Below are 13,755 nucleotides of genomic sequence, written 5' to 3'. Positions count from 1 at the left end.
ATCCCTGGCCCTGTTCTGTGGTTTAAGGATCCTGCATTGCCCTGAGTGTTGTAGGTCACAGATATGGCTCAGATCTGTCATTGTGCAGCAGCCGGTGTCTGATTCGACTCCTATCCCAGGAACTTTCATATGGCACAGGTGTGGAGCTAAAACATCAACAACAACAACAAATGAAAAAACCCCAAATTATGTGTTAATCCATAGTGATAAAAGGAACAACAGGAAATACCAGTTAGTGAAAGACTTCCACATGTTCTTTGAAACATAGAGAAGGGTGATAAGTAACTGATTTTACAGATAGAGGAAGTTACAAATGTTTGAGAATGGAGATAAATAGGATAGGATAGGGGATAAGAGCATGTAGTTCACCTGCAAAACTCCTGAGATGCTAAGAGCTTAGAGCATCAAGCTCCATAGAATGTAGGAGGGAAATGCACTTTGAATTGCAAGAAGACTATTTTCTCTCTCTATCCCACTTTCTCCATAGCTGGGCAGTACTTCCTCTACACCATCTCACAAAAGACTGGAGGTTTGTTTGCTTATATTATTTATTTTTTAGGGCTGCACCCATGGCATATGGAGGTTCCCAAGCTAGCAGTTGAATCCAAGCCTCAGCTGCTGGCCTATGGCACAGTCACAGCAATGCAGGACCCAAGCCTCATCTGTGACCTCTATCACAGCTCATGGTAATGCCAGATCCTTAACTGAGCGAGGCCAGAGATCAAACCTGCAACCTCATGGTTACTAGTTGGATTTATTTCCCCTGTGCCACAATGGGAACTCCTATTTATTTTTAATTGAACTTAAAGAGTTTCAGGTATCACTGGAGAGAGCAGTGATGAAATGTACATTAGCAGGTACTAAGATGAAGTGAAAATCTACACAGTGAATGCAAGATCCCTATTCTCTCACTGCTCCCAGGATGTCAGCAGCCAGCACAGGTCATGATCCCACCATTTCTCAAGTGCACACAGCCCAAGTAAGGGGGTGGATTTTTTTTCTTTTTTGGGGGGGTGAGAGGAGAAACATATAAGATCTCCATTATACTGCTTAATTACCCCAAAATTATACCTACAAATATGTATACTTGGAAATTCCAAATAACTCTTTTATTTCTTCTACTTTAAATATGAAATGAAGAGTTTCTGTTTTCAGGTAAGATGGCAAAACTAGTGAATGGGAAGATGAGCAGTAGAAATTCATCTTCAAATGAAAGCAAAGGGAGACTGGATTGTTAGACCACAAATAGGACAGAGTGACTTTTCATTTTTCTCTGTAATTTAGCTCTGATCCAAAACCTGCAAAATGAAGGCTTGTAGTTAACAAGACTCATCCTCCTACAACTTTCTAAGGTTAGTGGTCATCTATTAATATCTAATTATTCATCTATTACGACCTATATAAAGGTCCTCGCCTCATCCTTCCTGCCAAGTGACCAGTGTATTCCTGCCAATCACATATTGTGCAGTTCTCTGAAGATTTTTAGTGAATATTCATCTCCTAGGTGCTCTTTACCATGAAAAAAAAGGCAAACAGCAATTAGTTGTTTTATTTCTTGCATATCATAATAAAATTACAGTTGGTATGTTAGAAAAAATGAATGATGCACTGGGTATGATCAGGCTCATTTAGTTCTTGAAAACAGAGAATATATCTTTTTAAAATCAAGTTAATATTAAGGGCCCTGGTGCCTTAGGATAAACTACAATGTCATTAGTAGTTCAGGGTTCTGGAGCAGACTCCTAGCATAAGTGTTATTCTGTGAGTGTGTAGATGTGATTCATGTTTTTCTATTAATTTGCATTTTTTGTCTTCTTAGGGCTGACTGTTCTTTTCTCTCTTTCAAGAAAGAGGAAGCTACTTAGGACAACTAGGGCCTTGCAAGAATATTTGTGAGTTCATGCTTCTCACTCTTCTTCATGCAAGTGTGTCTATTTTAGATTTCAGAGTCCCACCCTTGCTGTATCAGACCACTGACTTCAAAAAAAAAAAATGCTGTGAGGGTGTACATTCAGACCTCTTTACATTTCTCTTATCTGTAGTATAGCCTCGTAAGCAGGAATTTGATATTATACATTTCTGTCTGCAAGAGATGTGGTGACAGTGACACGGGAGTTCTAAATCCAAAGCCTGTCCAGAAGACATATTATATAGAGTGCATTTGCGGAGGTACCCAGATTGGTTCTGGGATACAACCCTTTTCATATTTTCCTTGTCTTGAAATAGAAGGCTTCAACTGAAACCCTATAAACTGGAACCTTTTACTATGCAAACCTTGCAAAAGCAGAAATCAAACTGTAGCAGCTGTGATCAGTGATATAAACTGCTTGAGATAGATTAGCCATGAAAAATATACAATCTGATTTTTAAAAGGTGAGGTAGGTGTTCCCACTGTGGCTCAGTGGGTTAAGAACCTGACACAGTGTCTGTGAGGATGTGGGTTTAACCCCCAACTTTGCTCAGTGGGCTAAGGATCTGGCATTGCCATGAGCTATGGTGTAGGTTGCAGACAAGGCTAAGATCCCACATTGCTGTTGTGGTGGCATAGGCCTGCAGCTGCAGCTCTGATTCAACCTCTAATTTGGAAACTTACATTTTCTGCAGGTACAGCCTGAAAAAAAAAAAAAAGGTGATGTATATATGTCATTGGATTTCATCTTGGAATTCACAGGTTTTTGGCCCCACACTCAGAAATAAATATTTTTCTCAAACTAAAAAAAATGTAAACTTCTTGGGACAATAAAGTTAATATAAATTTATTAAAATTGATATAATTTAGTAATATTTAAACAGAAATAGAAGTTCCAAATAAGAAAAAAATACTCATATCAAGTTTTCTATATGGTTAAAATACAAATAAGGCAACAAACTGGAGTTCCCATCATGGCTCAGTGGTTAACGAACCCAACAAGCATCCATGAGGATGTGGGTTCGATCCCTGGCTTCACTCAGTGGGATACGTATCTGGTGTTGCTCCCTGCTGTTCCTCTCTGTCTGAGAGTCGTCCCTGCGTGAACTGTGGTGTAGGTCACAGATGCAGCTCAGATCCTGCATTGCTATGGCTGTGGTGTAGGCTAGAGGCTACAGCTTCAATTCAACCCCTAGTCTGGGAACTTCCAAATAAAAAGACAAAGAGGCAAAAAAAAAAAAAGATTCCTAATGATCATGTAACTAGAGACCATACTGTTGATGAATGCTGACAAAAGATGATGTCAATCTCCATGGTGTAAATATAATTTTCATATATTATATTTGTAATTATATAAATATAATTTTTAAATGCCTACATCCTTCTCAAATTACTCTTTTCTGAATTATATCAAAACTCACTAAAAACCATTCACATCTCTGATGTAACTATTTATGTTTCAAAGCCTAAAAACACTCCTCCTGGGTATAACATACTTCCTTTAATTGATTATTATTTTCCAATTCCCTACGATCAACTACATGTATGCTTTACTTCTAGCTCACCTGAATATGCCTTCATTCAGATCATCTATGTTGTAATCATAATAACCACTATTATATAAACAAATTATTGAAATGAGTATGATTCAACAGATAGAAATATTTCCTCCCAAATATAAAGGGTCATTTTAAGAGCAGAAAGGATTTTTTTACAGATAGACTATAATATAATCCCACAGTCAGAACCTCCTAAGAAAAAAATAACTCCTACAAAAGGGTGAATTTTCTTTTTTTTTTTTTTGATTTTTGGCTATTTCTATTGGGCCGCTCCCCGCGCATATGGGGTTCCCAGGCTAGGGTCAAATTGGAGCTGTAGCCACTGGCCTAAACTCCAGAGCCACAGCAACGTGGGATCCGAGCGCCGCGTCCTGCAAACCTTACACCACAGCTCACAGCAACGCCAGATCCTTAACCCACTGAGCATGGGGCAGGGACCGAACCCGCAACCCTCATGGTTCCTAGTTGGATTCCGTTAACCACTGTGCCATGACAGGAACTCCCTAAAAGGGTGAATTTTCTCATTCTGTTCTGTCACTGTTCTAGAAGAATCTAGGTAAACATATGATAAGAATTTCCAATATAACCCCAAGAAAAAGAGAGAGGTTTCTTAGATTAAATATAGTTGTCCTTTAAAATATGAAGATGCTATGCTTACTTGAACCTGGTGCTTTTTCCTGAGTCAGGAAGAACAAACAAGTTGAAGGTCCACAATGAGACACGAGACCACCATTTCTAGTAAATAAACTCTTTGGAAAGGAACACCTGTCGAGCCCGTGGTTTATAAGCAAATAGAAGTTATAACTATAAACACAAGTCAACACACAGGGCAGTGGAAACAGGAGATCAAACCACAGGGATAGTCGGCAGACCAGAGAGGCAGAGACCTCAGCAGTGACCATTGAAGACAAGGTTCTCCACATGACTGTTTAAGACCGTCTCTTCTACATAAACTTGACTCAACACTAGCATGTGTGTTCACATGGCTTATATTCCTAAAGAAATTAAATATTCACACCACATGTTAGGATTATATTAACTCCATAGAAAAAGATCTTATTGGTATGGACTTCTTCATCAATCCAACTATGGGAAAACTGACTTCTATCTCTCTGTCATCTGAAACCAACTTCTTGGTCCAAATTCCTCATGGCATTTTTCATTATGCCTTCCTAGTGTATAAATCAAAGGTTGATCAAAATGTTCAAAGTAAGGAGGTCGCAGACATAGTTGGATCCAATGCTGACTGTGGAATAGGAAGCAGCTAGGGCTCTGATTCAAACCCCTAGCCTAGGAACCTCCATATGCCGTGGTGCAACCTACACAGCTCCAAGCAATGCTGGATCCTGAACCATGGAGCAAGGCAGGGATGAACAGGCATCCTCATGGATACTGTTGGTTTATTAACAGCTAAGCCTGATGGGACTCCTTTCTTTCCATTTTAAAAAGCACATTTCTTTGACCTGCTCCTCCACAACTACCTTCAGATCTCTTCGCCTTCCTTAAAAAATGAAAAAAAAAAAAAAAAAGAGAGAGAGAGGAGAAATTGCATGCTACAAATTATTGTTTGCTATGATAAAGATAATGATGGAGAACCAAACAGTCATGATTTCTGTCCTCAGTTAGTGTTAGTTTACAGAACTTTAGGCTTCTGAGCAATGGAAATAAAATGCATGGTTTCTAGCACATTTTTTTCTATTTGAAATTGTTCTACTCATTGGATATGTAAATCAGGATTTACAGGTGTCTGAGTTTTAGTCACAAGTGCTAATGTGCCCTTTGTACACAGAACACCCACTCACATCTTTATGAAACTCCACTCCTTTAAGTATGATATCACTACTATTCATGGTTTCACTTATGATTTTTCCACAAGCTTCTTGAGACCACTCTGGGATTCTTTATGTTAGTTTAACCCTACCCAGAAGAGTGGCTCAATTCTCTATTCTCTCTGTTTTCTTGGATGACCTTCCCCAATTTCCAAATAATTTAAACTCTCATTTACAAGCAAAGATTCCCAAATCTAGTTTTAGAGTCCTGACATCCATTTTAAACTGTGAAAAAACCAAAATGAGTATTTTCATACATATATCCTGTGGCTACCCTAATTTCAACCTGTCCTCATTGTCTCACTATTCATTCTCAGCTCCTCAATCATAGATACCATTACTCAGACATTCGAATCAACTTTTGTTATAATCACTTATGAATCCTTGTTTCCACTTAGGAGCATATAAAATAATGTGTGGCAAGAGGATAAACCATGAAATGAAACAATCATGAATATCATTCTCAGGATTGAACGTCCCAAATACATAACCTTGCAAGCTGCTTGACTTCTGTGCATTTCAGTTTTCTCTCACATGAAACATCACTGTTCATTCTTATCTGGTGCAATATTTATGGGAAATACAAAATGTAACTTATATACAGTGACAAACATAGAGGCTGTTGCTAAATATATGGTAAGTAAAATTATTTCAATGAAACACCTTCATTAATAAGTGTACATTTACTAACATAAGTTAGAAAAACAGTTGGATATCCATTTGAAAAAAATATGAGATATAAATTCAGTTTGCAAAAAGAGGTTTATAATTAATCAAGGTACTACTTGCTCTAAGTCTGTAGATCCACGTTTGGGGATGTGTGAAGCTCACAGCAAAGAAATTAATTCCAAAGCACCACCTTACACTCCCTGGATTATACTTGCAAATAAATTACAAGAGCTATAAAAGTTTGTCTTCTAATACACAGGACAACTTAGGGCACTGGGTGCGAGTGATCTCCCTCCTCTTCTACCAATGACATTTTTTCTCTTCTTTCTATTCTTCACCATCTATTTGTATTTCTTTTTTTTTAATTTTTTTTAATTCTTTTTAGTTTTATTTTCCCACTGTACAGCAAGGAGATCAAGTTATCCTTACATGTATACATTATAATTACATTTTTCCCCACCCTTTCTTCTGTTGCAACATGAGTATCTAGACAAAGTTCTCAATGCTATTCAGCAGGATCTCCTTGTATTTGTATTTCTTTTCTATTTCCCCAGTACCTTTGGGCAATAAGGTACTAACAACTCCAACATTTGTTTCCATCTTGTTACTGAGTATGAAGAGGATCAGTAGCTGTACCTACATGTTAAATAGACAAAAAAAATAAAAGCCATCCAAATAGGAAGAGAAGAGATAAAACTGTCACTGTATGCAGATGACATGATACTATACATAGAAAACCCTAAGGACTCAACCCCAAAACTACTTAAACTGATTAATAAATTCAGCAAAGTAGCAAGATATAAGATTCACATTCAGAAATCACATTTCTGTATACCAATAATGAAATATTAGAAAAGGAATACAAAAATACAATACCTATCAAAATTGCACATCAAAAAATCAAATACCTCAGAATACACCTGACCAAGGAGGTAAAGGACATACTTGCCGAGAACTATAAAACATGAATCAGAAGAAACTAAAGATGTAACGAAATGGAAAGATATTCCATGTTCCTGGATTGGAAAAAATCAAATATTGTAAAAATGCCATACTACCCAAGCAATCTAAGATTCAACGAAATCCCTATCAAAGTAGCCATGACATTTTTGCAGAACTAGAATAAACAATCCAACAATTTATAGGGAACCACAAAAGACCCAGAATGGCCAAAGCAATCCTGAAGAACAAAATCCAAGCAGCAAGCATAACTCTCCCAGACTCAAGCAATATCACAAAGCACGTCATCACAACAGTGTGGTACTGGTATCAAAACAGACCAGCAGACCAATGCAACAGAATAGAGAACCCACGCATAAACCCTGACACCTATGGTCAATTTGTCTTGACAAAGGAGGCAAGAACATAAAATGAGAAAAAGAAAGTCTATTCAGCAAGCATTGCTGGGAAACCTGGGCAGCTGTATGCAAAGCAGTGAACGTAGAACACACCTCACACCATGCACAAAAATAAACTCAAAATGGTGGAAAGACTTAAATAGAAGACAAGACACCATCAAACTCCTGGAAGAGAACACAGGCAAAACACTCTCTGACATCAACCTCATGAATATGTTCTCAGGTCAGTCTCCCAAGGCAACAGAAAGAAGAGCAAAAAGAAACCAGTGGGACCTAATCAAACTGACAATCCTTTGCACAGCAAAGGAAACCAAAAATACAACTTTCAGAACAGGAGGAAATAGTTTCAAATGATGCAATGGACAAGGGCTTCATCTCTAGGATACACAAGCAACTTATACAACTCAACAGCAAAAAGCCAATAACCCAATGGAAAAATGGGAAAAAGACCTGAACAGACTGTTCTCCAAGGAAGATATACAAATGGCCAACAAGTACATGAAAAAATGCTCAACATCACTGATTATTAGAGACATGCAAATCAAAACTACCACGAGATACCACCTCACACCAGTCAGAATGGCCATCATTTGTAAGTCCACAAATAACAAGTTCCGGAGGGGTTGTGGAGAAAAGGGAACCCTCCTGCACTGTTGGTGGAATGTAAGCTGGTACAGCCACTATGGAGAACACTTTGGAGATACCTTATTAATCTGTACATAGAACTACCATATGATCCAGCAATCCCACTCTTAGGCATATATCCAGACAAAAATTTCCTTTAAAAAAACACATGCACTTGAATATTCATTGCAGCACTATATACAATAGCCAGGACATGGAAACAACCCAAATGTCCATCAACATATTAGGAAGATTAGGCAGCTGTAGTATATATACACAATGGAATGCTACTCAGCCATAAAAAAGAACAAATAATGCCATTTGCAGCAACATGGATGGAACTAGAGATTCTTATACTAAGTGAAATAAGTTAGAAAGAGAAAGACAAAGGCCATATGATATCACTTATAACTGGAATCTAATATACAGCACAAAAGAACATTTCCACAGAAAGAAAATCCTGGACTTGGAGAATAGACTTGTGGCGGCCCAGGAGGTAAGGGAGGGAGTGAGAGGGATCAGGAGCGTGGGTTAATGGATGGAAACTATTGCTCTCAGCATGGATCTACAGTGAGATCCTGCGGTGTAGCATTGAGAACTATGTCTAGATACTTATATCACAACAGAACAAAGGGAGGAAAAAAATGTATGCATGTAAGTGTATCTTGGTCCCCATGCTGTACAGTGGGAAAAAAAAATTAAAATTGACTTGATTTTATCTGGATAATTATACGTAAAGAAAACTTTAGAGTATTATATTCTTTAGGATAGCAATATCTTACATCATTATGTCTTAAAATATGGAATTTTTAAGATCTTATGGATTTTAAGATTCCATCCTGGAATGCAGAGAAGAACATTTTTTTCAGAGTTCTGTGAGAGGGCTGTGTAGACTTAAAAAAATGCACAACATGAAAGCTGGAATTAAGTTTTATGTGGGGCAAAATTAGGACTTAAGCCTAGGAGACAGTATCTTAGGTAGCCCAGAGAAGCCCCTCTGAGTAGGTGAGGCAGGGGGAAGCTAGGATATATGAGTTTTTGCAACAAAGGGAAGGTAGTAGGAAGAAGAGACTTACATGTCACCAGAGTTACAGAAGAAGATTTACAGAAAGCCTATTTCTATGGGAAGATGTAAATGTCTGGGCTTACTGGACTCATTCCTTCAACAGGTACCTCAGTTGTGGGCCAGTATTCTTTGTTTCTTTCCTGAGTTCCCTCAGGGCTCACCATCCCACCCTTGGGAGTGACTGCATTGACTGATGACATATTTTGTTTTGCCCACTTATTACAACCCAGGAGCTCTGAAATCCTGACCCAAAGAGAAAAGGGAAATACCAACATATGTGTTAAAGGTGCATGCAGCCATGCACACATTTTATGAAGTTTGCCTCTGGTGTCATGAATGTTACTACTAGTCATGAGGAGCAGACACCACCATGAAGGGCTTTAGTGGTTTTTGTGTTTTTTTTTAGAGAAATGAAGAGATGCAAGAAGTGGGCTCAAAAAATCTCCTAACAATATCTATCTGAAGACCTGCTCTTCCACTTTTCCCAGAGCACAGCGTGCCTCACTCCTGGTCTTCACCCTAAGCTCTGCTCAGGGCATGCTGTGGGTCTGCAGTTGAAGTAGTTCATGGTTTAATCCATGCAGAGGCAGATGGCAAGTGCTAAACTCCAGTTCACAGCTGCTGTCAAAAGTGGATGAGTGGAACTGGAAATTCAGAGTGCCTTCCAACAAGTAAGTGACATATTATTTCAATCTAGTACTCAGAGGGGCATCATTACAAAATAATCCACCATCACTTGCTAACATATTTCCATGCATCTTGTAATTATATTTCCCTCATATTCTGAGAAAGAAACAGGGGAAAATGAACAATCTAACTTTTTTTAAAATAAGATTTACCATTAATATAAGAAATTAACAGAATGAAACATGACCATGAGGGCGGGAATGATCTTTAGAAATCAACAAATATTTATGAGCATCAGGTGTGTGAAACTCACGTATTGTTGTGTGGGGACAGAAGACTTTAATCCATCAATTGTAGTATATTTTCTGGAGATGGAAGAATACAGAAATGCTTACAAATGGTTTATACATAAGATAGCTTAGCAAAATAAGTTTTGTTAGGAACTCTGGGTACTAAAATGTTAGATTATTCCTGGTTCAAAATTACAGAAAAGTTTAGTGGAGATATTGACCTTTACACAGCCTCTGGAGAAGGCCAGCTTTTCCAGCTTCACATGACAGCTTTGACAAGAATATTGTCTACCGCAGTGTATAAGTATTGCCCTTTCTGTTCTTTCAAATGATATCATATGATTTTGATCTGCTCTTGGCTCACATCAAAGATTTAGTTTGAGAGATAAATAACTACCTCTTAGAGAAGGATCAGAGGAAACACAACAATGAGTAGGCTTAAATGTATAATAAAGGTGAACAATAACTGGCCTTACATTTGGAAGAGGAGTGCTATTTACTGATGCTATTTTGCCTCCAAACTAATCTAATCCATGTATTTGTCCGATTCTTTTAAAAATATGAGGGAAAATGTCAACCATCTTTTGGAAAAATAAACTTGGACATGTAGTCATATACATAGTAAAATCATACTGAAATACATTTTTTTTTTTGTCTTTTTAGGGCCACACCTATGGCATATGGAAGTTCCCAGGATAGGAGTCGAATTGGAGCTGTAGCTTCCAGCCTACCCTAGAACCCAAGCAATGTGGGATCCAAGATGTATCTGTGACCTACCCCACAGCTCACAGCAATGCCAGATCCTTAACCCACTGAGCAAGGCCAGGGACTAGTGTCCTTATGGATGCTAGTGGGGTTTGTTAACTGCTGAGCCATGATGGGAACTCCAAAAGATGTTAATCAATATCAGGAAGATACGAAAAATGCAAAGCTTCTTACAGCATGTTCTAAGGGCCAATTATTTATGTAAAACAATCTAAATGCTTCAGATGATCATTTGTGTAGGTATCCAGGTCTCAATGTCTTACATTCTATTGGAAATTCACATTCTTTTTATTTTTATTTTATTTTATTGTCTTTTTGTCTTTTCCATGGCTGCACCCATGGCATATGGAGGTTCCCAGGGTAGGGGTCCAATCAGAGCTGTAGCCGCCAGCCTATGACACAGACCCACAGCAACACAGGATCCAAGCCACATCTGTGACCTACACCACAGGTCAGGGCAATGTCGGATCCTTAACCCATTGAGCGAGGCCAGAGATCGAACACACAACATCATGGTTACTAGTCAGATACACTAACCAATGAACCACAATGGGAACTCTGAAACTCATATTCTTTTTGAGGACGTATACTTGAGTCACTACTTGTTCAAAAATGATCATAGGGTTGTTGTTTTGGGCTTCATAAATAGAAAGCACGTTTTTCTGTCTCCCGTAATGATAGATAGAAGACCCTACAAATTTGATGTAAGACTCTGTAAACTTGATCTTACTATATTTTATTTTATTTTATTCTTTTTTGTCTTTTGTTGTTGTTGTTGTTGTTGCTATTTCTTGGGCCGCTCCCACGGCATATGGAGATTCCCAGGGGTTGAATCGGAGCTGTAGCCACCGGCCTACGCCAGAGCCACAGCAACGCGGGATCCAAGCCGCGTCTGCATCCTACACCACAGCTCACGGCAACGCCCGATCCTTAACCCACTGAGCAAGGGCAGGGACCGAACCCGCAACCTCATGGTTCCTAGGCGGATTCGTTAACCACTGCACCACGACGGGAACTCCTGATCTTACTATATTTTAAAATCACAATAGTACAACAATGACATAAATATGATCACATTTTAAAGATGGTAGGGAATGTTCATTTCCGAGTCAATTAACACCTACATTATACCAGGCAGTTGGATTGAAATTGTGGAGGACAAATATCCTGAGAATATGTAGCATTTTGATATTCTTTTTTAAAAATGAAAAGTAGAATAAGCACATGAATTCTTGTGCTGCGAGCAATAAAAATTCTTATATTGTAAGAAAAGCTATAGTGAAAGTCTTCAGAGAGCAGGAGAATGCATTTCCCTTCTCACAGGCAATCACAGAAGCCCAGCTGGACCATTTTATTCTAAAGTTCAAGGAAAACAGAAGCATCTAAAATAGTCCCAGGATAGAAGGAGAGAGCAGGATAAATTTGAAAATGCTACATTTACTTCTTTTTAATTCTTGGCTTCTACATTAGTTTTATTATGGAGGTCATACCATTATTTTTACTAATCTTTTTTGTGCAGTGAAAAAAAAGAAGAAATTACACAACAGAGCACTATATGCATTCATAAAATTAGCATTCATAAAATTAGCAAAATTAATGAGTTACATCTAAGTCAGGGGGATTATTTGAAGACTGTTACTGAAGAGTATCATATTCGTAAGCTTACTGAGACTCATAACAACCTATGCAGTGGTCATGAAAAATTAAGGAACAAAGAGTTAGAGAAAATTGTTAAGAAACCACAGTTAGAATGTCTCTGATGTTTAACACTTTTTTCTAAAATATTTCATCACATTAGATATCACATCATAAGTGAATATCTTTAATTTTTGCAGATAAAGCATTTCACATTCAACCTTTCCCTTCATTCATGAAATCATGCAGCTGAAAAATAACATGACTGAGTTCATTCTGCTTGGGTTGACCCAGGATCCTGTTAGGAAGAAAATAGGGTTTGTCACTTTCTTGATTTTCTACTTGGGGACATTGATAGGTAACCTGCTCACTATTGCTACCATCAAGACCAGCCAGACACTTGGCAGTCCAATGTACTTCTTCCTTTTCCACATAACCTTATCTGATACCTGCTTCTCTACTTCTATAGCTCCTAGAGTGATTGTGGATGCCCTTTTGAAGAATGCCACTATCACCTTTAATGAATGCATAATGCAAGTCTTTTCATTCCATTTCTTTGGCTGCCTGGAGATCTTCATCCTTATCCTCATGGCTGTTGACCACTATGTGGCCATCTGTAAACCTCTGCGCTACACAACAATCATGAGTCATGGAGTCTCTGGGGTGTTGGTGGCTGTGGCCTGGGTGGAATCCTGTGTGCATTCTTTAGCTCAGATTTTTCTAGCCTTGAGTTTACCATTCTGTGGTCCCAATGTGATTGATCATTATATATGTGACTTGTAGCCCTTGCTGAAACTTGCCTGTGCAGACACCTATGTGACCAACCTACTCTTGGTGTCCAACAGTGGAGCCATCTGTACAGTGAGTTTTGTCATGCTAATGGTCTCCCATGTCATCATCTTGTATTCTCTGAGAAACCACAGTGCAGAGGGGAGGGAAAAAGCCCTCTCCACCTGCATCTCCCACATCACTGTGGTCATCTTGTTCTTTGGTCCTTGCATATTTATATACACACGCCCTGCAACCACCTTCTCCATGGATAAGATGATATCTGTCTTTTATACAATTGGAACCCCTCTGCTCAACCCTCTGATTTATACGCCGAGGAATGCAGAAGTGAAAAATGCCATGAGGATGCTATGGAGCAAGACGTTGATCTCAGATGACAAAAGATGAATGGAAGTTTCAATATTTTCTTCATAGCTTAGATTGACTGAGAATTAGTCCCTCAAGAATTTTATATCTTACTGTGGTATTCATTTAATCCTATCATGGGGCAGTGATATTTGGTTCCTTAAGAAAAGGGAGCACTATAAACACAACAATCTTTAGTGTTCCATCAGTTTTATGTAGAGGAAGAGATGGAGTCAGGTACAAAGAGGTATGTAAGGTTCACTGCTTTAGAGGCTTTTCATTGCTGTGTC

General features: G+C 38.4%; 1 pseudogene; it reads left to right on the top strand.

Moving 5' to 3' along the window:
- Positions 1–12,547: 12,547 nt before the first annotated feature.
- Positions 12,548–13,507, top strand: LOC100516666 (annotated as a pseudogene).
- The last annotated feature ends 248 nt before the right edge of the window (positions 13,508–13,755 follow it).

Source organism: Sus scrofa, unplaced genomic scaffold (genome assembly GCF_000003025.6).
Source record: "Sus scrofa isolate TJ Tabasco breed Duroc unplaced genomic scaffold, Sscrofa11.1 Contig1306, whole genome shotgun sequence".
Lineage (NCBI taxonomy): Eukaryota > Metazoa > Chordata > Mammalia > Artiodactyla > Suidae > Sus > Sus scrofa.
This window is presented reverse-complemented; position numbering and strand designations above follow the sequence as displayed.